General features: G+C 35.3%; 1 protein-coding gene across 3 annotated transcripts in view; it reads right to left on the bottom strand.

Annotated features, from left to right (window-relative positions):
- Positions 1 to 27500, bottom strand: part of LOC135196933 (visual pigment-like receptor peropsin) — a 734660-nt gene that overhangs the window by 276894 nt on the left and 430266 nt on the right. Inside the window, exon 1 of one of the 3 annotated variants that reach the window (XM_064223773.1) lies at positions 5875 to 6210. The exons of the other annotated variants lie outside the window; for them this stretch is intronic. The gene's annotated coding sequence lies outside the window, so the exon portion shown is untranslated. Of the gene's footprint in view, positions 1 to 5874; positions 6211 to 27500 lie in introns of those variants that run through there. 3 annotated transcript variants of the gene reach the window in all.

Raw genomic sequence — 27500 nt, 5'->3', positions numbered from 1 at the left:
CTGGAAAAGTTTCATTAGAAAACTCCAAACTGGAAAAACTTCATTAGAAAACTCCAAACTGGAAAAGCTTCATTGGCAAACTCCAAACTGGAAAAGCTTCATTAGCAAACTCCAACTGGAAAAAGCTTCATTAGCAAACTCCAACTGGAAAGCTTCATTTTTAGAAATTCCAAACTGAAAAAGCTTCATTAGAAAACTCCAGTTTGGAAAAGCTTCATTAGAAAACTCCAGTTTGGAAAAGCTTCATTAGAAAACTCCAAACTGGAAAAGCTTCATTAGAAAACTCCAGTTTGGAAAAGCTTCATTAGAAAACTCCAAACTGGAAAAGCTTCATTAGAAAACTCCAAACTGGAAAAGCTTCATTAGAAAACTCCAAACTGGAAAAGCTTCAAGAAAAATGTCAAAAAAAAAAAACGAAACAAATACCTTCATGCGACGCTTACTTCTAAAGTCTGAGCAGCTGAAAACTAAAGCTGATAAACTGATAGAACAGGAACCGAGACTGGAGGCGGGAAAGTTCACACTTCCAAAAATGAATATAGACGGGGAAGGATCTCCAAGATGGCTCCTCATCCAGAAACAAAGGCATTACAGATATGTTTAGAAGTGATGCAAAATGCAAAAAAGAAAGCAAAAATGGTAAAGAAATTGTCATCGCGTACGCTTACTACGTACCACTGCAATTTTGATAAGGCCAGCAGAATATGCTTATGGAAACATGAAATGAAATTTCATTGTGAGCTTTCATACAGTCAACAATAATATCAGTAATACTAATATTCGTTTAAATAAAGATAGAATACTTAAAAGGACCATCAGAAACAGAATTTAAATGAAGAAACAAGATCACATCTTACAGATAACCCTTCGAAATGACAATAGTAACAACAATATAATATCTATTTTTCGTAAGATTTGAATTAGTACACAAACAAAAGGCGTATCCCTCAGTCCCTCACGACAACTAACTGCATCCGAGCTAGAACAATAAAAAAGAAAATTATCCTTTAATATTCAGCACTCAGGCTGGCCCGTTTTTTAAATGAAGAAATGTAGACCCTGGGTCGAAGCAACAATAACTGCATTTCAAAAAAAAAAAAAAAAAGAAAAAAAAAAAAAAAAAAAAAAGTTTCACTTCATTAAACCTGGCTTTACCATTAAGCCTCACTTTGCATCACGTTTTTCATTTCCAGTAATTAGCCTGACTTTATCTCATTTCTTATTTCGTGTAATTAAACCTGACTTTATATTACGATTTTTATATCATGTAATTAAGCCTGACTTTACATTACGTTTTTCATTTCATGTAATTAAGCCTGAAATTATATTAAGATTTTCATGTAATTAAGCCTGACTTTGTATTATATTTTTCATTTCGTGTAATTAAGCCTGACTTTATATCAAGTTTTCATCACGTGTTCCATTACATGTAATTGAGGCTAGCTTTATATTGCAGCTTTTATTTCATGTCATTACCCTGACTTTATATCACATTATTCATTTCTTGTAATTAAGCCTAACTTTATATTGTGGTTTTTATTTCATGTAATTAGACTGAATTAAATCACGTTATTCACTTCTTGTAATTAAGCCTGACTTTATTTTACGTTTTAATTTCATGTAATTGAGGCCAACTTTATATTAAGTTTTTCAGTCCATGCCATTAAGCCTCACTTTATATCATTTTTTCATTTCATGTAATAAAGCCTGACTTGACATCACGTTTTTCATTTCACGTAATAAAGCCCTACTTTATATTACGTTTTTCATTCGTGTAATAAAGTAATTCTTTATAATACGTTTTTTATTTCATGTAATAAAGTCATACTTTTAATTAAGTTTTTCATGTCATGTAATTAAACTTGACTTTACATCACGTTTTTCATTTCATGTAATAAAGCCTAAGTTTATATCACGTTTATCATTTCATGTAATTAAACCTGACTTTACATCACGTTATTCATTTCATGAAATTCAGCCTGACTTTAAATCAAGTTTTTCATTTCATGTAATAAAGGCCTGACTTTACATCGCATTTTTAATTTCGTGTAATAAAGCCTAAGTTTATATCACTTTTGCATTTCATATAATTAAGCCTGACTTTACATCACGTTATTCACTTTATGTAATTAAGCCTGAGCTTACATGACGTTTTTCATTCATGATATTAAGCTTGACTTTATATCACGTTTTTAATATTTTAATTTAAACAATTGAGAGAAAATTGATTTCTTTGACTCTGAAAGCAGTTTACGTGATCTTGCTTTTATTCATATTTTAACAACAAAATCTACTGACAATTTTTGTAAAATATAAATTCACTGTATCAATTATATTTGGTGTCTATGAAACTGAAAGCTACTTCAACGATACAACAGTTTTGACTTACTACTTGAAGGGAAAGATCAAAGGTTTTTTTTCAGTGAAAAATTCTATTTCAACTTTTAAATAATTTCATTTACTTTTACTATAAGATTTTTTCGATAATTTATATTCATTAGAATGATTATGCCTTAGTCTCTACGAAGCTGAAAGCTCACAGAGTATCACCCATAATAATAATAATAATAATAATAATAATAATAATAATAATAATAATAATAATAATAATAATAATAATATACATAACACGAAAGGAAGGAGGGAGGGGACTACTAAGTATAGAGAACTGCGTCAACATCGAGAACAGCGCAGAGGGGCAATATCTGAAAACCAGTGAAGACGAGTGGCTAAAGAGTGCATGGGAAGAAGGACTGATAAAAGTAGACGAACACCCAAAAATATACAGAGTAAGGAGAATGACAAACAGAACAGAGGAATGGCACAACAAACCAATGCACGGACAATAAATGAGACAGACTAAAGAACTAGCCAGCGATGACACATGGCAATGGCTACTAAGGGGAGAGCTCAAGAAGGAAACTGAAGGAATGATAACAGCAGCACAAGATCAGGCCTTAAGAACCAGTTATGTTCAAAGAACGATAGATGGAAATAACATCTCTCCCTTATGTAGGAAGTGCAATACGAAAAATGAAACCATAAACCACATAGCAAGCGCGCCCGGCACTTGCACAGAACCAGTACAAAAAGAGGCATGATTCAGTGGCAAAAGCCCTCCACTGGAGCCTGTGCAAGAAACACCAGCTACCTTGCAGTAATAAGTGGTACGAGCACCAACCTGAAGGCGTGATAGAAAACGGTCGGGCAAAAATCCTCTGGGACTTTGGTATCAGAACAGATAGGGTGATATGTGTAAATACACCAGAAGTGACGTTAATTGAGAAAATCAAGAAGAAAGTATCACTCATTGATGTCGCAATACCATGGGACACGAGTTGAAGAGAAAGACAAGGAAAAAATTGATAAGTATCAAGACCTGAAGATAGAAATAAGAAGGATATGGGATATGCCAGTGGAAATTGTACCCATAATCATAGGAACACTAGGCACGATCCCAAGATCCCTGAACAGGAATCTGGAAAAACTAGAGGCTGAAGTAGCTCCAGGACTCCTGCAAAAGTGTGTGATCCTAGAAACGGCGCACACAGTAAGAAAAGTGATGGACTCCTAAGGAGGCAGGATGCAACCCGGAGCCCCACACTATAAATACCACCCAGTCGAATTGGAGGACTGTGATAGAAAAAAAATAATAATAATAATAAAACCTTCAATCTTCTGTCTAATGACAAACAAACAAATATTTACTTTACTGCACTGTTTTGAAGAGGCTAAATTCACACTTCGATTAATCTTAATTTTCACGAAAACAAAAGCTACATTAAAAAAAAAACTCATAATTAAATTTTCCTGCTTAAAAAGAAATTCCTTTGAAATAACCCAAAAAAAAAAATATAATAATAATAAAGTTCCGCCTAAAGCGAATAAAGTTCGGTAAATTTGTCATCTATCCAGACTGGCTTTTCCCTTGAGAAGGGTTTAGAATCATAAAGATAAAACCACTCTTGGAAAGAGCTGAAGAGCATCCTGAACCTTATCGACTTATATTTAATATTTCTTTATTCCCTGAATTGAGAGCATCACGCAACATGAGTAACTTTCAATATTTAAATATGTGTTTATATATTATATATATATATTATATATATATACATATATAATATATATATATATATATATACTATATATATATCTATATATTAATATATAAATACTAATATATAAATATATATATATTATAATATAAAACATGGATGCATTCATGCAATTTAAGTTTACAAAAGTATCATTCAAACCTCCAGATTATACGTTATGATGCATTAAAGGCTCAGACATATATTATAGTTCTACTTGCAGCTTGAACGTGACAGATTTCTGACACTTTAACGATGGAAGAGTTTTTTGAAACGCTTTTGATAAGTTATGACAACTGTTCCTTCAAAATTCCATCTACTTTTGCTTAATTATCAAACATGTTACTTTTAGATATATCAAACTTCTGATGAATTCTACCACCGGTCCCTCCTGATTTCGTCACATCATTTCTGGCGTTAAATATGTCTTGCTCTGACATATAATTATCTCTAAGTCTGATGAGAAGTGATAATCAACAATTGCAATCGTTTGTCATTTCGGTCACCTTTAATAAAGATCAGTCACTCTGACCTTTTTCACTTTTTACGAATGTTTTTATTCCATACGCTCCTTAATTTTTTTAATGCTTACATCTAATTAAAAGGCAACTGAAAATCTTATTTCATAGGGATATTTCCTAAGATGATTTCCTTAAATGGAAAAGTAAAATCCTACGGTTATAAAGCTTTCAGGTTATTTACAAAGCTTTAAATATTCATTCCTTTACAGTGGCCTGACTTATTTGTCGGGGAATAACCCTAAATTCGCTGTTGAAAAGAAACCTTTTCTTTTCAATCTGGGTAAAGTAGATGCCTCTGAAACATTCCATCTTTAATTTGTCCTATCGCTGTTGCCTTCTTGAATGAAAATAAAAAAAATCCACAAAAAAGGATAAGGTAAAGAATGAAACATCTTTATTAATAAATAGAAAATTTAAGTCATTACTAATGAATAAAAAATTTCAGAAGAAATTTTCAATAAAATTTCAAAGATCTAAATATGACAATGATTAGTAAATAAATAAAATTCAAACATATACATAAATATATCCAATTCTTCCATCAAGCCGACCACTCTCAAAGAAGTCACGAACTAAGGCGAGAATATTTTCTCGCTTCTCGAGCTATGAATGGACGATGTCCAATTCCTTTAAACCCAGTATTACTTTTTACTTCCTTCGAAATGTCACGTTGCACACAAGTTATATCAATGTTCCTTTTTATTCTTTATAATACAACAACAATCAAATAGTCCAATTTTTAAATGATATACTAAATACACCATCTAATATGAATTGGCGAAAAAAATATTAGAAACGGGTTATATACTATTTATTAAAATTATTTATGACATAGAAAAGCAAATAATTCTCATCTGATTTTGACATGGGACAACACGAGTACATAACAGATGAAAAGTCCTACATATGATGACTTACGTAATTCTTAAATATGAAATGTAACAAACCAAGTATTGCACATATAGAACTAATTTTTCCACTATTTCAAATATTAAAAAATAAGCTAATACGCCATTTACACTGTGTAATGGGAAAAAAAGATAGAACTTAGTCACAAACAACATAAATATCATAAATAAGAGCAAATTTTACGTGCACGGTAAACTTAACAGTAAACAAAATTATTAACAGATAGCTTATGACAAAATATGCAAATGGAAACGAAGTGTCGTCATTTGCATCAAAGAGAATGTGACACATGAAGTAACTAGCAACTGATTCATAATATGAAAAATGCAACAAAACACAAGGAACCTTACCTTAATTCTAACGAATGTTATTCGCTGTAGTTTGGCACTCGACAAAAATTTACAGACAACCCCAGTAATGAAACCAAGTTTCTTCAACCAAACTTAGCAACTGAAAACTTTTTCATCCATAGCACGCACCAAACTGAAGGAAAACAGTTTTAAGATTCTATCAAACCACGTTCAAAACAATATCAATGAGCTTCCGATCTCTTTAACCATAATGCAAATGAAGCGAAGTTGAACGTGACACTTAAAAATGAAGGATTCAACAAAGTCACTCCGACAAGGAAGCGATAGGGTCAGAGCGGTACGCACGACCAACCTCTCGTCGCCCCGTGCGGAACAACACTGGCTGCAGCAGCAAGGCTATTGGCCTTTCGGGCAGCCGTCTGACTTACTATTACAAGTACCCCTACTACTACTACTACTACTACTACTACTACTCGATCGTTCTGCTACGAGCTTCCTTTTCTGCCACTTGGGAGCTTTAAGACTCTTAATTCTCTTCTTTTGACCTCAATCTTGTAGACCCTGAGTCATGAGGATCGATGTCGCCTTTGTACAGATTTTCAATCAAATATTATGCTCATTATTTATTATTAGCATTGATGGAGCTTTCGGAATGTTCAATAAATTCTCTTTCTTTTATCTGAAATCTCATTAGTTCATAAACTATAGTTAATAATTATTGTGACGTAACAGATTTCAGTTTTTATTGACCATGTCTAACCAACAATAACATCCATTCCTACCATACGTATAACTATACAACCTGCGATAACACACACACACACACACACACACACACACACATATATATATATATATATATATATATATATATATATATATATATATATATATATATATATATATATGTGTGTGTGTGTGTGTGTAAATTCTTCTGTTAGAACAGGATAAGTCTCAAGTATAAAAGGCTCATTTAAACACTGGTTTAAATCTAAGGACCATATTTCGGTGGAATAGCTTCCACCCTTACCAAGTAGTAAATGACAGGAGTTACATTAGCGAAATGTATAGTGGGAGATATGCACTTAGGTGACATCACGCTTGGGGTTACCGTTGATCCAACGTTGGTTATGTTAATTGTCCAAATCCTTTTCATCGTTGCCTTAAGGAAGACATTGTCTTCCTCATGGCTCCGTTTGAAAGGCTGATCCTATTATCTTGTTATTTTATCAGTGAAGATTCCACCATCTGACATCTGTATCGACAGCTGCTCTTGTATACAATTCGGGATGAGTTCCAATCTATGGTATGGTTCGTGTTATTTATATGATGGAAAATTGCTGAACTATGTTGTCCAAATCTAACTGATCGTGTATGATGAGTTAATCTCTCCGAGAGAGATTTTCCTTTAAAACCGTAGTATGACTTATCACAATCCCTACAGAGGACTTCATACACCTATATCTGTGGAAACTGGTTCCTGCTCAACATTGATTAAGGATTTCCCCAGTGTATTCGGATAAGTGTAGATGAGCGGGTTGGAGGACCCTAAGATTTGTGTGATCTCTCGTAAATTATTCGCGCGAGGGATTATGATTTGGTTTGTATTTTTCCTTTTATTTGTTTTCTGTGGGTTTGTAAAAAATGTTCTTTGCTTTATATATGGCTTTTTCTGTTGTGTGCTTGGGGTATTTTAACAAGATAAGTTGATTTCTGTTTGTTTCAAGTTCTTTGTTAATGAAGAAAATCTGGGGTGCAAATTCTCAGGGCTCTAAGAAATAAGTTACTTGTTATGCAGAGTTTATCTGAAAAGTCATGACAGCTGTAAAAATGTACGTATGAAAGTGAGGATGTCGCTTTCCTGAAGACAGTGAATTTGTAGCTGTTATTAGCTCTGATGATTAAGACATCTAAAAAGGGGATTTGGTTATTGTTTTCCCATTCTAAGTAAAATTCTGTGGTTGGGACCAAGGAATTTAATTTGCAGAAAGACATCAAAATCGCCCCATTTGCTGTTCCAGTATGTTAAGATGCCATTTACATACCGAAGCCAAATCTATCTGCAGGTTTGATACGGTTTATCATTCCTGTTTCGAAATACTCCACGTATAAATTTGCTAACACAGGACTGAGCGGACTCCCTATACTGTAAATGATTTTTTTACAGTAAAAGGTATCACTAAAAGAAAAGACGTTATTAGTGACGCAGAGCTATACAAGTTGCATTATTTTATTCAATTCTAAGGGGAAGTGGTCAGCAAATGTCTCAAGTTACTTTTTAATATAACGTTCCTCAAATTTCACCTACAACAAAGCGGAAAATGGAGGTTCTCTTTCTCGCATAACAAATCCATTTGACGCCATCATGCTGTTCTTCTCTCAGCAGTGGGCTTCTTCTTCTTCTTCTTCTTCTTCCGAAGAATGCAAGAATACCCACAAGTAAAAACACCAAATTCAACACATGGAGGCAGAAGTAGGAAAGTTGTCATTATGATTTTACATAAGTATATGATGAAGCGCCTTCCCTCCATAAATGACTAACTTCTCAGAAATAATGCAGTTCTAACCAACTATTAAATTTCTCAGACATAATTCAGTTTTAACCAACTATTTATTTATTTAAATATTTATCTATTTATTTATTTATTCATTTATCAGATATCTTCACGTGAAATTGTCTTTGTTTCTTGTATTTTCGATCTATTTCCCTCGTGTCTCACAAAGCGGACTTTGTGGAAGGTTGTGTGATAAACTGAAGACTTTAGTTTTTCTGTAAAAGAAAACTATTGAATTGGCTAATTGTCTGTCCGGCCTCACTTTTTCTGTCCGACCACAGATCTTAAATACTACTGAGGATAGAGGGCTGCAAGTTGCTATGTTGATCATCCACCCTCCATTCATCAAACATGCCAAATTGCAACGCTCTAGCCTCAGTAGTTTTTGTTTAAGGTTAAAGTTAGCCATGATAGTGCGTCTGGCAACGCTATAAACACGCCACCACCGGGCCGTGGCTGAAAGTTTCATGGGCCGCGGCTCATAGATCATTATACTGAGACCACCGAAAGGTAGAACTATTTTCGGTGGCGTTGATTATACGCTGTACAGAAAAATTTTAATAACACCTTAGAAACTTCGGCGCAAGTTTTACTTGTTTATACTACTTGTTCCTTATTCATTTGTAAACATTTTAAACGATAAATATAATAATACTACAAATGAACAGACACGCCTTTACATTATTTAACTGTACTTATCTACAAGAAGGCGCAGGCAGCAAGGAAGAAAAATACCCCCTCTCTCTCTCTCTCTCTCTCTCTATCTCTCCTCTCTCTCTCTCTCTCTCTCTTCTCTCTTCTCTCTCTCTCTCTCAGATTTTTGTGTATAGTATATATATATATATATATATATATATATATATATATATATATATATATATATATATATATATATCAAAGTGAAGAGTAAAGGCCTGTCTCTCGTATATACAAGTTTATTGCTGACGTTTCACATCTCGTGATGTATCCTCAAGGGTGGAGAAATGAATCATTTACTTTAAATACATAAAACAAAGTAACTAAAATACCACAAATGGTTTTTTTAAATTCTTAAAATGAATAAAGCCATTTTATCAAAAGAAATACGGAAGACTAAAAGAAACACCTACCAAGGTAACATCTAAAATATGACTAAAAAAGAAAGGGAGAAACTAAACATATGAATTTAACGAAAACGAACGTGTAAAGTAAACAAACGGGTAATTAGGCTATGAACAGCTGGGTGGACGAACACTGGGTTTTAGGTACATTTCTTTTGATTAAAATAGACTTCAATACCAACAGCTCCTCGTCCAAACGTGGAGAACCAATCTTTTATGTCCAAGCGACTACCCAAAATTATTGAATTAATACAATTCACAAATATGCTGGTTATTGATATATATATAAGTATATATAATAATATATATATATAATAATATATTATATATATAGGTATTATATAATATATATATATAGTAGTATTACAGCACACATATATATACATATGTGTATATATATATATATATATATAATATATATATATATATATATATATATATATATAACAAATCCAAGACGATATGAACATAACTCAATATAATTAAAGCAATATAAAAAAGTAACTGTTTTTACCATTAATCTTTAGAATTAATCTTGCAACGAGCAGATTTGAAATCCATTACAGTAATGTATAAGCTCATACGGTATGTACCGATATAATATTAAATATTTATTAATAACCTTATCAATAACATTTTAATTAATTTAATTGCAAGTTAAGCTTATTAATATATGATTTGTATTATTTTGATTTAAAACTGGCCAAAACTAATTTTCTTTGTAAGACTGGATTTTGAATTCGGTAGTGTGTGTGATTTCATGAATAAATTTTTACTTCTTCTTCAGTACTTTCCAAGACAAAGAAAAGCTTGCGAGGCGATATGTCAATTTTGATATTCATCACTTCAACTAAATCTGAAACAATATTTATCATTCATGTCAACAAAATATTATGCAACAAAAGATTAATGAAAAGTTTTAAAACTCCATTAATTCTCATTTCTGTCAAAATAATGAACCTGGAGGAGGATCAGTTTTCCTCGTTTCTTTCAGAAAAGTGGAAAATTATTTCCGCATAAAAAGACTAATAAAATACTCCCAGAGACACAATGCGCTGGCGCTGCTTTATAATTACAAACCAACGATCTCTCTCTCTCTCTCTCTCTCTCTCTCTCTCTCTCTCTCTCTCTCTCTCTCTCTCTCTCTCTCTCTCTCTCTCTCATATATACACATCCATTTTAGTACAACTGAAGGTGATGACTAATTTTGCCTCTTATCGAATATCGGAACCGTAATATTTCTATCTCTCTTGGAATCACTCTAATCCTCTTTACTTTTCACAATACAAAGAAAAAAATGTCCTATTCGCATATAGCTTTAATCCTCGTCTGATGTGCAAACTATTGGTAATACTTCTTGCCCTGCAACTCCACAGCCAATCCAACACCGGCCTTTGAAACCATTTCATATTCCACCAGACGTTAAAACTCATTTGAACAACTTCCAAGGCACACGCATAACATTAGAACCTTCAACAGCAAAACTATGACTCCATTTCATAACTTCATGTCGTTCCTCTTCAACTATTCTGAAAATCTGCAGAGAATTATTTTAAGCATGCGTTTTGGTATCGAGTCAAAATCATGAAAGTTGGCATACCTGAAATGCTCTTTCGTGGTCGTGCAACGGCTGCAAAGGCAAAGAAACGGTCACTGCACTGGTAGGCAATGTCCTAGAGACCGAACATGTATGATCAGTGACCAAGCCCCCTCTCCACCCAGGCTAGGACCTGGAAGAACCAAGTAGCGGCTGCTAATGACTCAACACGGAGACACATAAGGACAGTAAGGCCGTGTTGTCTGTGTAATATCAAGCATAAGTGGACCTTAACTCGGGACCGCCACAAAGTAAGGTCCAGACGATGTCAGCCGATATGCCACAACCAAGATATATCTTCGCACGAATACTAATGAATGGAATCATCTTCCGCAGTTCTTCTCAGAAATGAACTAGAAACAAAGTGGGGCGGACACTTGGAGGGAAGGAGGATATACAAACATGTTACGGCATAAAAAAAAAAAAGCATTCTCTTTCCAGTTTCGTAGTTGCATTAGTTCAGACCGGTATTTACAAACAGTCGGCGGTAATTAACAGGAATATGGTTTCATGATAATATCGGAAACCTAGCGTTTTTTACTAACGAATTTCTTGTGTGTGTGCCACTGCACACATTAGGGAATTTTTTATACAAGAGGCAAGGGGGGATGGAAAAAATGAATGCATCCGTATTCTCTCTCACATCGAAATTAAATAAGTACACAAACAAGAGATAAAACAGAATGAACGCCTCGTCAAAAACCGAAAGCAAAACTCTCCAAAATGGTTCAAACGGTGAAACGCAAATATTTTTCATCCAGCAAAACAGGACATAACCTTCAGTCCAACTGCATTCCTAATCCTTCCTCTTCACATCAGTCTGTTTCCCAAAGCCACGTTCATGTGAGATTATGGGAAGATGGGAAGCTGGCACAATCCTCAGGTCTCGAATTTCAGGGATATATGGTTTCTGATCAGTTATCAGTCCACAACGTGAAGCAATTTAAAATCAACTCAAGTCGAGTTCCCATATCATATCTCGAGTAGTGTTTGTTTGCTTCCTTGATTAACAAGATCTCTCTCTCTCTCTCTCTCTCTCTCTCTCTGTCTCTCTGTCTGTCTCTGTCTCGTCTCTCTCTCTCTCTCTCTCTCTCTCTCTCTCTCTTACACACGCACACACATTATATATATATATATATATATATATATATATATATATATATATATATATATATATATATATATATATATAATATAATATAAGTCTCCACTTTGGATCCTCTTTTCTTCTCTTTTTTTTCTTCAGCCAAACGTAAAGTTTGACAGAACAAGTTTAAACTAACAACGTAAAAAAAATTTTTTTTCTCTCTCTCTCTCTTACACACGCACACACAGTGTATATATATATATATATATATATATATATATATATATATATATATATATAATATTCTCCAATTTGGATCTTCTTTTCTTTTCTTTTCTTCTCTTTTCTTCAGCCAAACGTAAAGTTTTGACAGAAGAAGTTCAAACTAACAACGTAAAATTCAAATTGCGAAGAGAAACAGCGAGAAGTGGAGTTACGGCATTTCAAGTCAGAACGTAGTCGAGAATTTCCCTCCCGCGTTGAAAACGGATTATGGGGCCTTGAGAGTGTTTTGACTAAGCAGATTTTTCCTTTTGTATTCCTACACCAAACGAAGATGGGAAACATCCTAATGGCCTTCTCCCCTTGATACTTGAACGATGATTTATGAGGTGTCATCTCCCCATCAGGATTAACTACTCAACGATGTCAAATTTCAAAACAGGTCACCCACACTTCAGGGGCTTGCACCCCTTTCTCCATTGTAGTATGGTTCCCAACGTAATTTAACAAAAGCCATTCAATTGAGAACTTCCTGCCAAGTCACGAAAATTTACACATCTCACGGGAGGTCTCCATAGCTTCGGGAGGTCTCCATAGCTTAACTCTGTCTGCCTAACCTCGGCCCCCTTTTTACCTGACCTTGTCCTGCTCCACTGTCATCAGACCCTTGCGAACCAACTCCGCCTCCTCACACCTGCAAGACTCTCGCCTCTCTAGACCCACATGTTATTTCTATTGTTCTCCCTATGTTCGCACCTTCTCTGCCGGCGTTCTAATGTTCTTTCAGGTCACCTGTGGAAGATTAGCTCACTGGAGACGGAGGACTGAGACGAATTGCCCCCTCAAGGAACTCGATCGTGTTTTGAGAACAACAATATCCAGTTAGGACAGGGTGATTCCACTTATGCAATTCAGGTATATATCCATCATGCTCAGGCCTATCAAGTGACACTTGTCCTCGAACTTTGCCCTAGCCTTTAGTACGCAGCATGTCGACCTTGCCAGTAACGAAAGGCCTATCGCCTCGTACACCTACCCAGAAACTGCCCTGTACCTGATAACTGAGTCCGCCGCTCTCCTCAACCACCATCTTGAAGCTGACAACTGCTGGTACTCTTCAATTAACCAAAAGCTGTGCATTGAGGCTGCCTGTGAGTCCTCCTGACAACTGCCTTCCTGCTTGGTTCTTCGTTTCCTTTGGTGGAGCCCTGCAAGTGACCCACGTCCTTCGGCCGATGCCCTGGTACAACTCCCTGTCCGTAATGCCATGGATTTAAGGTAACAGAGCAAATGTTTGTCCTGTCGGCCCTTCACCCCTGTTCTAGCACACATTCCTATTTTCAGCTGTGTTTTCTCACGTAATTCCCATTCCTAGAATTCCCATCTCCCTATGAGACCCAATGAGTGTTTTAAGTGTGAATAGTGATATCAGTGATCATACTTTCCCATGTTAAATAAAATTTTGCCCAATGCATTTTAACATAATATCAAAGTTTTGATTTACAACGCAGTCTTACAATTCGCTGTGAAATTTTTGTCCTTTGCAAATACCAATAGTTTCACTGTTGAATACTTTGCAGATTCGTGTAAACTTCCCAGTTGTGTGCCTGCCCCTGTAAATCAACAATGCCACTCACCTCATTCTGCCAGTGCCAACATACCAGGGTTTAATGATAGCTATGAGAAATAATAGTAGATAGGGTAGCGTTAAAACAGAAAGAGAGAGAATGATCAAAGTACAGTGAAATAACTAGAAAGAGAAAGAGAAGGACAGAGAATAATCAGATTATGTACAGTGAAAATAATGGGAAGGAGAAAGAGAGAGAATTGAGCTCTAGCGTGTGAGTCAGAATTTAATCAACAAACCCGGACGTAACAAAACCTCAGTCACAGGACGTTGGTCCATAACACCGTCGCAATTAATATCTTAAGACCGCCATAAAATCTTTGACCTGTGACCTCACACCAGACAACCTCAGCCTCTATCAATAACGAAGCTCCACCTCCAGGAGGAGGTATTAACATGTTAAATTAACCAACTCTACCTGGTAGAGGAGGAATTAACATGTTAACCCCACCTAAAAGGGGATGGGAAAAGACAAGGAAAGATCCACTCCACGAATCAAGAATCCATTTGGGCGGAGAATTAGAACCTACACCGCCTTAAGAGGCTGGACCGAATTCAATCTGGGGGACCTCTGACTCTTCTTCTGGCGTTCTGAAATTCAGCCACCCCCGGATTGAATTCGGCCCAACCTCCTAAGGCAGCGTAGGTTCTAGTACCATATCCCTGACTGCTTGCGATGCTCAAGCTCACTTACAGTTCTCCACTTGAATTATTGTATGTTGCTAATCTAAAGTTCCTAACACATATTCTCATGTATGGACGTGATCCTGTAGGTTAGTGTATTTGCTTGCAACCTAGTGGCCCCTTTTCCCCTTGCTACTGTGAATAGTAGAACTAACGTCACGAGTGCCACGGAGCCACACACAGCTCCTGTAAACTGTATATCTTCTGACTGATCTTTTAGAAATTACATTAATTCATAATTTTGGAAATTCAAAATTTTAAATTCAATAATTATGCTTCTGCCCCATCACTGCAATTATATAAATATTATGATATATATATATATAATATATAGATATAGATATAGATATAGATATAGATATAGATATAGATAGATATAGATATAGATTCTATAGATATATATATATATATATATATAGATATAGATATAGATATAGATATATATATATATATATATAATATATATATATATGTATATATATAACACATATATATGATGCACTGTGTATCAATAGTGTGTGTATACAGTCGCAACGAAGGTTTACAGACGCTTAAAATAGCTTCATATTTAGATGTCCGACTGGAACTTCTCTTACCTCTAGCTTATTCCTATTATGTGCGCATAATGAAGGTACCTTGCTGCAAACTTTGGGACTGTAGGGACTTTCCTCAAGTCGGATATTGCCGTCTTGACCCTCCTTACTACTGTCATTTCTTGACAGCATGGGAAGACCAATATTTATTCATTCCTTATAAATGCCGGTTGGTTCCTTCTTACGTTATTAAAGCCTGGTACACACTATGCCATCACGTATCAGCTACGTGATGCAGTAGTGGTGTTGAAAAAAATTATTACCGGCCAAACTGTACTGCAACACTGCTCACTTGTTCTTGCAGTTCAGCTTTCAACGGCAGGATGTCTGCCGATGATGTACTTTGCCAGGAGACTCTATTGTGGGGAGTAGAAACGTAGAACCTTGTGGTGTAAGCAATGGCTTTCATGGCGACCTCTGAAGGAAAGCTTCTATGAAATATTTTTGGGGCTACAAGTCGAAAATCCAACACTTTGAAAATTACACAAGAATGCCGATCCTTGCATTTTATAAATTGTTGGAAAAAAAATTGAACCCTATATCTGTAAGCAGGACACCAGCTTTCGAGACAGCATATCACCAGGAGCTCGTTCTTGCAGCTGGAGGATCGTATGCAAGCCTCCAATAATTAACCAGGATTTCAAAACAGAGCCTCGGTCTAATCATCCCCGAAACCTGTGAAGCCATCTATAATGTCCTTAGGGAGGATTATTAGAAAGTAAGGTTCAAATATAGGTACAAAGTACACAAGAAACGCAGCTCATCAAAACACCATAACTTCGGAGCTCCAGACTTCTTTGATGCTTTGATTGCAGACATTTCCCTGTAGAATTGTCTCCAGGGTGTGCAGCTTTTTAGTAATGTCTTCATTCCGCAATGAACAGTTTACAAAACTCGATAACTCTGATTTTATGGTTTCCAATCTTGCACTCCTGATGTTTCTCATCTTGTAATGCTTGCATTTGATGTTCCAAACAAATGGAGGTTCCTTCAGTAATTCAATCAAATGTAGTGTTAGCCCTTGTCCACTCAAGGTGTTTGGCGGGCGGTGGTGAGCGGACATCCTCCATCACTGAGCTGCGCAATGAAATGGCTCGGCCCCAACAACCCGTTGGTGATGCTGCTTTGTGTTGAAAAAGCCGTTTTTCAACGCATCCATCTAACACTGCGAGCATCATGATGCATAGTGTGTACGGGGCTTAAGCCAATGTTTTTAGGATGCTGCTGCTGGACCCACGCTCCCCTTCAACCCATTCCACCTGAATAACGGTCGGGAACATGAATAACTGCCGAGCTCAAGACTCAAAATGGGCTTTTAATGGAACATTCTTGTATCACGCTGCACTCGCTCAGGTTCATTCGTCTAGTGAGGAGCTTAGTGTGTGTGTGTGTGCGTGTGTGTGTGTATATATATATATATATATATATATACATATATATATATATATATATATTATATATATATATATATATATATATATATATATGCGTGGGTCCAGCAGCAGCATCCTAAAAACATTGGCTTAAAAACATAAGAAGGAACCAACCGGCATTTATAAGGAATGAATAATATATATTGGTCTTCCCATGCTGTCAAGAAATGACAGCAGTAAGGAGGGTCAAGACGGCAATATCCGACTTGAGGAAAGTCCCCTACAGTCCAAAGTTTGCAGCAAGGTACCTTCATTATGCGCACATAATAGGAATAAGCTAGAGGTAAGAGAAGTTAGTTCCAGTCAGACGTCTAAATATGAAGCTATTTTAAGCGTCAGTAAACCTTCGTTGCGACTGTATACACACGTTATTGATACACATTGCATCATATATATATATATATATATATATATATATATATATATATATATAGATTTATACATATATATATATATATATAATATAATATCTATCTATCTATATATATATTCATATATATATATATATACATCCATGTATTTATATATGTATGTAGTATATATATACATATATAATTTATACATATACAGTATATATAGAGTCATTGTTGTTATTACCTCTGCTGCAGAGGAAAAGCAGGATATATCTAAGGGCTCCAACATTTCAATAGAGAAACAGACCATAAAACTAGCAAATAAACTATGTGATGGTTATTACAATACAAAAAAAAATTAATACAACAATCAAAATTACGAAAAGCGACTCAAGTTAACCTGTTCAATAAAAACGCATTTGCACCAACCTTGAACTTCCGAAGTTCGCGCGATTCAAGAACACAACAATGAATATCATTCCGCAATTTGGCCAGCAGGGCAGACAACTTCTCAGAAACTGTAAGATACTGAACGTCCCTGAGGAAAGGCAATACTAATACAACTGACTGTGATTTTAGCAGTTGGAGGTGGATTGCATGGCCTGAAAATATGTGAATGCAAACGATGATCAAATTTGCGACACATTTCATAAAGTATGAAGAGGAATCTAATTGAATTAAGGCGCCATAGGATCAGCTTTCATTCATATATATATACATGCACACACACAAAGATACATATATTTTATATATATTACTTACATTTGAAATGATCTCCCACCTTCTTCGTATAGATAAGCTAAGTAGTAACCGATGCAACACTAAATTGGGATGTATAAAATATTAAAATAAAGTGGCAAAACTTCTGAAACTATAAAAAAAAATCATGGAAATAAACACTAAAATTAAGAAATATTGTAATATATTCGATAATACACACACGCACACATATATAGTATATGTATATATATATATATATATATATATATATATAATATATATATATATATATATATATATATATATATATAAAACAAGAGGATTCAGAAGATCTCATTTCTGGATAATCAGAAGAGAAAGTACATGGAAAATATCTTATCAGTTAAGTAATGCTTGAAGCCAAAGAAATACAGAGAAATATATAGTACCTCAACAGAGGCGTCCCTAGGGAAAATACAACTCTATCCAATTTACTGGCTTATCTTTCATTGTAAGCTGGATAAAAATGATACTCCATAAATGTTAAGTCCTTTAAAAACTTGAATTCCGATCATATCTCTCTCTCTCTCTCTCTCTCTCTCTCTCTCTCTCTCTCTCTCTCTCTTCTCTTCTCCTATCTCTCTCTATCTCTTCTCTCTCTCTCTTTTGATATCAGTTTAATAAATAATTTTCACGTATAATTATATTTCCCATTAAATTTGTATTTAAAAAAAATGGGTAGACCTCTTTTGATTCCAATATATAGTTAAGGTATACCGAATGATTTCCTTTCTAATAACCAATTCCGTTTCTTGTCCATCATAGGTCCTCGTTGGACGGGTCCATTACGTGCTCGACTAGCGATCTGGTGGTCCGAGTTCGATTCCCCACTCTGCCAACGCGGAATCAATGTGGTTCGGATCCCACAATAAGCTGTAGGTCCCGTTGTTAAGTAACCATTTTGTTCCTAGCCAGGTAAATCTATCTAATCCTTCGGGCCAGCTCTACATTTATAGGAGAGCTGTTAATCAGCTTTAGTGGTCTGGTTTAAACTAAGATATACTAATCTTGTCCATCACACAGTCTGGAAGCGGCAACAGTCTGACTCAGGATAAATATGGCGTCATTACAGGTGTTCTCTTCCCTTATAAAAGACTCCTCTTAAACAAAGAAACATGTGTGAGAGAGAGAGAGAGAGAGAGAGAGAGAGAGACCTTACCTTACAGACCTTACAGTTCGTTCGGGTTGCCACAGGTCCCTCAGTGTGAGGCACCTCTAATGTCTACCAGAGAGTTGCTAGTACATCTTCCGGTATATTTTGCATCTTCCAATCTTGGATGGTCTGGGATGCAGTTTAGATATTTGTCGAGCTTATTCTTAAACACATCTACGCTCACTCCTGATATATTCCTCAGATGAGCTGGCAACGCATTGAATAGACGCTGCATTATCGATGCTGGTGCGTAGTGGATTAATGTCCTGTGTGCTTTCCTTATTTTTCCTGGTATTGTTTTGGGCACTATTAATCTACCTCTGCTTGCTCTTTCTGATATTTTTAGTTCCATGATATTTTCTGTTATTCCTTCTATCTGTTTCCATGCCTGAATTATCATGTAGCGTTCTCTTCTCCTTTCTAGACGATATAATTTTAATGATTGTAGTCTTTCCCAGTAGTCAAGGTCCTTAACTTCTTCTATTCTAGCTGTAAAGGACCTTTGTACACTCTCTATTTGTGCAATATCCTTTTGATAGTGTGGGTACCATATCATATTGCAATATTCAAGTGGACTACGAACATATGTTTTATAAAGCATAATCATGTGTTCAGCTTTTCTTGTTTTGAAGTGCCGTAACAACATTCCCATTTTTGCTTTACATTTTGCCAAAAGAATTGCTATTTGATCATTGCATAACATGTTCCTATTCATCATCACACCAAGGTCTTTAACTGCTTCCTTATTTGTGATTGTCTCATTATTAGGTCCCCTATATGCATATAGCTTTCCTTCTCTGTCTCCATAATTTATTGATTCAAATTTATCAGAGTTAAATACCATCCTATTTTCCTCTGCCCAATCATATACTTTGTTAAGGTCTCTTTGTAGAGCGAGAGAGAGAGAGAGAATGGAAATTCCACGAGAGAGAGAGAGAGAGAGAGAGAGAGAGAGAGAGAGAGGAGAGAGAGAGAGAGAGAGAGAGAGAATGGAAATTCCACGAGAGAGAGATAGAGAGAGAGAGAGAGAGAGAGAGAGAATGGAAATTCCACGCCTTGAAGGAGAGAGAGAGAGAGAGAGAGAGAGAGAGAGAGAGAGAGAGAGAGAGAGAGAGAGGTGTAGGAAGATGTGATCAAAACAAAAAAGAATTTCAATTCGTAGTTTTAAACATTACTGATATGGAATATTATTTGCAATAATGCGACTTTTGATTCCCTAAATGAGACTTGCTTTCTTTATAAATAAACAAAGCAAGTTTCATTTGAATGAATCTTAATTATCAATTCAGCGAATCTCGGCTTCTTCCTCGAAAAGATACTTATGGGTTCTGGGTTAACTTGGCTTTTCTTAGCAACATTCACTTTAGGGTGTGACACCCCCTACCTACAGGAGTTACGGTAGAAGACTATAGACTTGGCAGGCAACTCTTTTAGGATAAAGACACTCCGACATCACGCCAGTGGGTAGAAAGGACTCTTTAGACTATACTCTGTTTTTTTTCATCTGTCCATCCGCCTTTGGTGTTTTCACATGGTAACACTGCTTCCCGGGCTTTAAATAGTTACACTATGTGTAAATTTTAGGTAAATAAAAGGATATTTGGGTGTACATTTGCAACTGAAAAGCCTTTTAATAATTTATTGTATGCGAATTGCACCTTTAATATTCGAAATAGGATATTGCTATTATTGTTGAATGTAAGCTGTGTTACCATACACAAACACCACAGGCGGCTGGACAGATGGAAAAAACCCGAGTATAGGAAGGCAGCCCTTCTAAGAGAAGGCTACTCTGAATACAAACCCTGTTCTCCAGCCTAAGACTGTGCCAACGTCATTGTGAATTCCATTGTTTGAGGAACAATCAGCCATTTCTCCCTTTTTTCGTTCACTTCCCTGTTTTTTCGTTGGAAAGGCTGATGAGAAAGCAAAAGTTGCTTCGTCGATTATCAGGAAAGTGACTTCGCCTTCACCTAATCTTTTCCTTCCGATCGTTTTATTTCTAAATCCATCCTGACTGTTGTTGTGGCAAACCTGATAGATTTCTTTTGCGTGACAAGGCGTCTTTAATTACTTGCTTCTTTCGGAATGAATAGGTTTCTACTGAATCATGTGAAAAAAAAGAAAGAAAAAGGTCCTTATGTCAATAAATAAAAGCACAGCAAAGAGAAGTGTGGCTATGAAACGCGATACTTTTTTTGGAGCATTCCAAACTCTTCAGCTTATGACGTTCCGTATTCAAATACTGACTAGAAAAATATTCAACATTCTCACAGGAGAAAAATAAGGGAGGGGGGTGGTGACCACCTTTGAAACTGGACGTCGTGGCCTCTCAAAAGAATATGAATCAAGTGTTACGTACTAATTCCTAGGGGCACAGGTACCAAAAGCCAAGTTGGAAGTAATGTTGTATTGGAGGATATTAAGGATAAAAGGGTTAGTACAAGCAAAACTAAAAAACGTTGTCAATTTGGTATGAGGAGCCTCTACACAACCAAACGCATGAACAGCATTCCAGGAATACGAGAACAAAAGAACGAAAGAATGTGACATAAAATACCACTGCAGACAATGAAAAGATTTCCAGCAGCGCATTTCCTTTAAAGCACATTACGTGAAGGACAAAATGCAAAACGACACTTCAGAGGAAAAGCAAGTGTGAGACTATGAGATGGTGAGGCAGAAAGAAAACCGTTGATATTTTGTCCACGTAAAAGAATGACAACGATTCATAATTTTACACGGCTTTTTTCTTTTTGCCATGGTTTCCGTTTAACAAAAAGTGTAACAGAGAAAACTCCTAGTTAGAATAAAAGACGTCAAAGGTATCAAAGCATCAAGTCAATTGAGCGCTAATTATTCACAGTTTCAGATGAACATCTATATCATCCCTTCGCTGCACTCACGTTCAGATCTTGAAAGTCATTTCTCATATCAAACGCTTCCACTTTGTAGCCCTATGAAATATCCTATCTCTCTCTCGAAGCTCTCTCTCTCTCTCTCTCTCTATCTCTTCATCTCTCTCTCTCTGCTCTCTCTCTCTCCTCACTTCCTCTGAATTCGATATCCTTTCATCAATATTTATCTACCAAAACACTTCATCTGCAGCCCCTCCATTTTCGAGATTGCTTCCCCAAGACCTCTCTATAAATTATGCATACAGTACTGACTTTCACAGAGCTGTTCCTTTCACATCTTTAAGGTGAGCACCAATATTTCACAGCTTTCAAAAAAAAAAAAATGTTCAATTTTGTTTGTTAATTTTATTCTGCATAAAACGCAATGCATTCAGGTCTCTTTTTTTGAAGGGGGGTGGGGGGGGGGGGGAGTTTGGGGTGAGAGGTGAGGAGGAGATTGGGAGAGAGTTTCTTTTTATTTTCTATTTTCCCTAACTGCTTAATCTCGTAAGTGTTGTTGCTTAATTTCCTAATATGCCAACAGCCACGGCCAACTTAAGTAGCCGTGCTATACAGCCCTTGCACTCCTCGGAAAGTTTCGATACCGAAATTGATGTATATTTCTAATTACGTTCATTTAACTCTTATGTAGACAGTTTGTATGTTCCACTTAGGATCTGAAATTCTTTTACACCAAAATGTTTAGTTGTATGGAAACAGACAAATAAATAAATAAATAAATATATATATATATATATATATATATATATATATAAATATATATATATATATATATATATATATATATATATATATATGTATATATATATATATATATATATATATATATATATATATATATATATATATAAAGGTAATGCCACGGAAGAAAATGAAAGTACGAGAACTGCCGAGATCTTTCGGTCTTAACGACCCTTTACAATGGGAAACCCAGTATATACGAACGGACAATACAAGATTAACAAAAGGTCCAATTCACTTTAAAGAAACGAAAAAACGGCCGTGGGATAAAGATGTTAAAAGCAGCCACCCACACGTGGGTCACAAGTAATTTAGTCTGAAAACAATATATCTTTTGAAAACATAAAGGCATTTACGACCGGACAGTACAAATTTAGTAAAATCCCAAAGGTTAGATTAAGGATTTAGGAGCGGTGCGGTCAGACACACTGGTCAGAGCCAATTTAGTTTGAAAAACAATACACTTTTTTTATTAGTAACATGGAATTTACAAAAATGTTCAAACAATGAATGAGAAACGAACATAAGATATATATATATATATATATATATATATATATATATATATATATATATATATATATATATATATATATATATATATATATAGATGAGAGAGAGAGAGAGAGAGAGAGAGAGAGAGAGAGAGAGAGAGAGAGAGAGAGAGAGAGAGAGAGAGAGAGAGAATAATAAAAACTATGTGGAACTAACATAAGATATAATATATATATATATATATATATATATATATATATATATATATATATATATATATATATATATATATATATATATATATATATATATATAGAGAGAGAGAGAGAGAGAGAGAGAGAGAGAGAGAGAGAGAGAGAGAGAGAGAGAGAGAGAGAATAATAACTAAAAATATGTGGAACTAATTAATTTGTCGTTAATTCAATTATTTAAGGTCCTTCACAAACATTTGCATTTTCCTCCGTTGCATTACCTTTATTTATACATAGCATCACATTTTATATATTTCTTATATATCATGATCAAGTTATTCATAAATACGTATATATATATATATATATATATTATATATATATATATATATATATATATATATATATATATATATATATATATTACACGTATGCCGATAGGCAATTAAGATTCCTTTCTTGTTCATATTTATTTCCCGACTTTTCGTAATTTTCATATATAATTACAGCTTAAAGGGCTGTAAAATAAATAAAAACAACACATACTTAGCAAAAACTCAATAAAATTATTTACACTTAAAAATATACATTTTCTTTTAAATCAAGAGATATTAAAATCCACAAAGTAATACGTTGTTTTGTGACCAACCTTCCACCAGAGTAAAGGAAACATTAGTGGAAGGAAAGTTATAATACCCCTCAAGACAAGAATAGGGGAGTAGCTGTTGAGTGCCTGTTTAATAGGGGAACCAATTGTTTGATCAACAAGGGCTCTAAAATCGGCAATTCTGTGGTTTTGGGTGTTTATCCAATGATTCTAAAATCATTATTTTCAGTGCATGTTTTGCAGCTTCTAGGGTGAGCTCTTATATTGGTATGCATGAAAGCCGATACGTACTTTAAGGAGCTTCCGTGTTTGTGTGTGATATATATATATATATATATATATATATATATATATATATATATATATAGATATATATATATATATATATATATATATATATATATATATATATATAAATATATATAATCCTTACACCTAATTAAAGTAAAAATGACCTGTTGTTTTAACCTAGTACAGTGAGAGCATCTGATCGAACATCTTGCCTAGCCGTTAATCATTACTATTAGATAGACTAGTAAAGGTTTATAACGTTAATACTGGTTAGGATAGTTTAGTTAAAGAGGTTTAATCAGGTTACTTTACGTAAAGTTCGGTCAAGGTATTCTAGGATTTGTCTTCAGCGTTCCGTTTCTTTCTTGAAACGCTAAGAGTAAGAATAAAAATCTGAATAAAGTTCGACCATCCATTTACCTTTTCAGCTTTCTGTTAAAGAAAACTCCTGAGATGACTATTTGTCCGTCCGTCGGCACTTTTTCTGTCCGCCCTCAGATCTTAAAAACTCCGGAGTGTACAGGGCTGCAAACATACCAAATTGTAAACCCTCTAACCTCAGTATAGGTGCCAACAACACAAGACCAGCGGGCTCTGGCTGAGAGTTTCATACAGAATTATACGCTATACAGAAAACTCGATTGGGTCGAAATTATCTTCTATTTCATCAATCAAATCATTTGCATTGCTAAATGTTAGCAACAATGGGTGTAAACCCCATGAAAAAAAAAAATATCCTAAGGTGAAAATGACTTGACTGAACTGGAATATGGAATTTTGGCCAATAGCCAAGCGCTGGGACCTATGAGGCCATTCAGCACGGAAGGGAAACTGAAGGGGTAACTGGAGGAAAACTTCAAAGCAGTTGCACTATGAAACTTGTTAAGAGAGCTGGAAAGTAAGTTGGAAGAACGAGATTATGAACTGATGTAAAGTAAAAGGAATGAAAGAAGTTGCAGCTATATAGGGGTCGAAGGGACGCTGCAAAGATCCTTAATTAGAGCCTAGAGTGCACCGCATGAGGTGCACTGACGGCACTTAGCCCCCAGGGGAAAACTGATTTAGACACAAAATGTAAAATAAAATGATAAAAGTTAATAGAACTCAAAAGAAAAGAAAATGCAAGTGAAGGTGACATTCAAAACTGAATCAAGCAAACAGACTGAAAAATGACTGTCGACCTGATGGGTGCCTTCGTGAAAAAAACTCGCACAATTGCTTTGTTTACCGGTCAAGTTTGAAATAAACTCTAGTTTCATCTTTATGAACAACGACTCTGAAAACACGATCGATAGTTAAGTACCCATTGAACGTTACCATTAGTCTGTATTTCATGCGGATGTCCTCAACATTTTATAGTTAATTAAGACAACTGTGTTAGAATTCATCTAACAGAGCCGCCATATTTTATTTACTTTGTTTTTTTTTTTAAAGCAAATTATTCAAATGAGATTCATGCACAATATATTCATGGATTCATTGACCTCATATTCGGATAGCTTTGCAAACAAGGGAATTTTTGACAGGAAAAAAAAAAAAAAAAAAAAAAAAAAAAAAAAAAAAATATATATATATATATATATATATATATATATATATATATATATATATATATATATATATATATATATAGGTGCTATTGACACCTATAGCGGTGCCAGACACACGAACATGGCTAACTTTAAACTTAATAAACTAAGGTACTGAGGCTAAAGGGCTGCAATTTAGAATGTCTGCTGATTGGAGGGTGGATGCGCAACACACCAATTTGCAGCCCTCTAGCCTCAGGAGTTTTTAAGATCTGAGGGCGGACTGACAAATAAGGAGCCATCTCAATTAGTTTTTTACAGAAAACTATATATATATATATATATATATATATATATATATATATATAATATATATATATATATATATATATATATATATATAATATATATATATATATTTATATATACACAGGCACGAGTTTAAAATCGCTCTCTCTTTCAAGAACGCTTACAAGCAAACAGGCTGAAGAAAAGGTCATGATGAAATACTATGTGACCGAGATCAAGTCATAATCAAGCCGGTGCCATTTCTCCAAACAACTGTCTAATCATTAAATTTTGGTATTTATATTTCTGCTGACTATTACCACTTTAATTTTTCACTCAATATGCAGGTGAATAAGCGACACCAAGCAACAGGTTATCAGCAAATGAAGACAGCATGAGCCTCATTCGGAAATGGCCCAAATATCAACTGCAGCCCGAGGTTTATTTAGTTATTTTTTTTATAAGAAATGACAAAGATGAGGCAATAATCATTCAAACGTCAATCAAACAAATCCTTAAACAGATGGATCATACGTGCCAAAGATCCCTGATTTGCAGAAATCGATGACATTGACCAAAGAAATAAAGAAGCGTGCGAGGAAAATAAAATAGTTAATTTAGGAAGGCGATTTTATCCACACTATGGATGATATGAATTTTTCTTAGCGACTTGTCACAAAAATATGAGTGCTCAAAGTTTCAGCTGGGATGCCTGAGCACTCAATGACCCACTGTTCACCTCATACCAGATCACACCAGATTTAAAGCCGAGTTCCAGATTTGAAAGATCTCGACGGAAAATGTCAGTTTCACAATGAAAGAAACCAAGTGAAAAATTACGCCGAAGAAGCAAGTTCTCTGGACAGCATATAATAATGTATGCAACCCCCAACCACGGCCCATGAAACCATCAGCCGCGGCCCATAAAACTTTCAGCCATGGCCTGGTGGTGCCAGATACAAGAACATGGCTAACTTTAAACTTGAGTAAACTAAAATAACTGAGGCTAGAGGGCTGCAATTTAGAATGTCTGCTGATTGGAGGGTAGATGCGCAACATACCAATTTGCAGCCCTCTAGCCTCAGTAGTTTTTAAGATCTGAGGGCGGACTGGCAGATAAGGAGCCATCTCAATTAGTTTTTAACAGAAAACTAAAAATCACTGCAAAAGCTGATGACGCCAAAACAAACGCTATGACAACTACGCGTTTGTACTTTTCGTCGCCTCCACTTCACACCAGCGAAAAATACGAGATAGATCCCGAGATATGAATGGGTTGGGGACATTCAAGAGGTCCATTCCCTGAGAAATTCACGGTGGCTCTAATGACCTTTCCCGTTAATTAGGTGCCTGGCAATAGACACTAGTCTACCGCAGCCAAATCGGAGCAAGGCACAGATAGCAGCTGTATCCCAAGACCGGTTGAAGGTGAACACCATCTG

Source organism: Macrobrachium nipponense, chromosome 18 (genome assembly GCF_015104395.2).
Source record: "Macrobrachium nipponense isolate FS-2020 chromosome 18, ASM1510439v2, whole genome shotgun sequence".
NCBI lineage: Eukaryota > Metazoa > Arthropoda > Malacostraca > Decapoda > Palaemonidae > Macrobrachium > Macrobrachium nipponense.
Note: the sequence above shows the minus strand (reverse complement) of the source record. Positions and strands in the feature narration are given on the sequence as shown.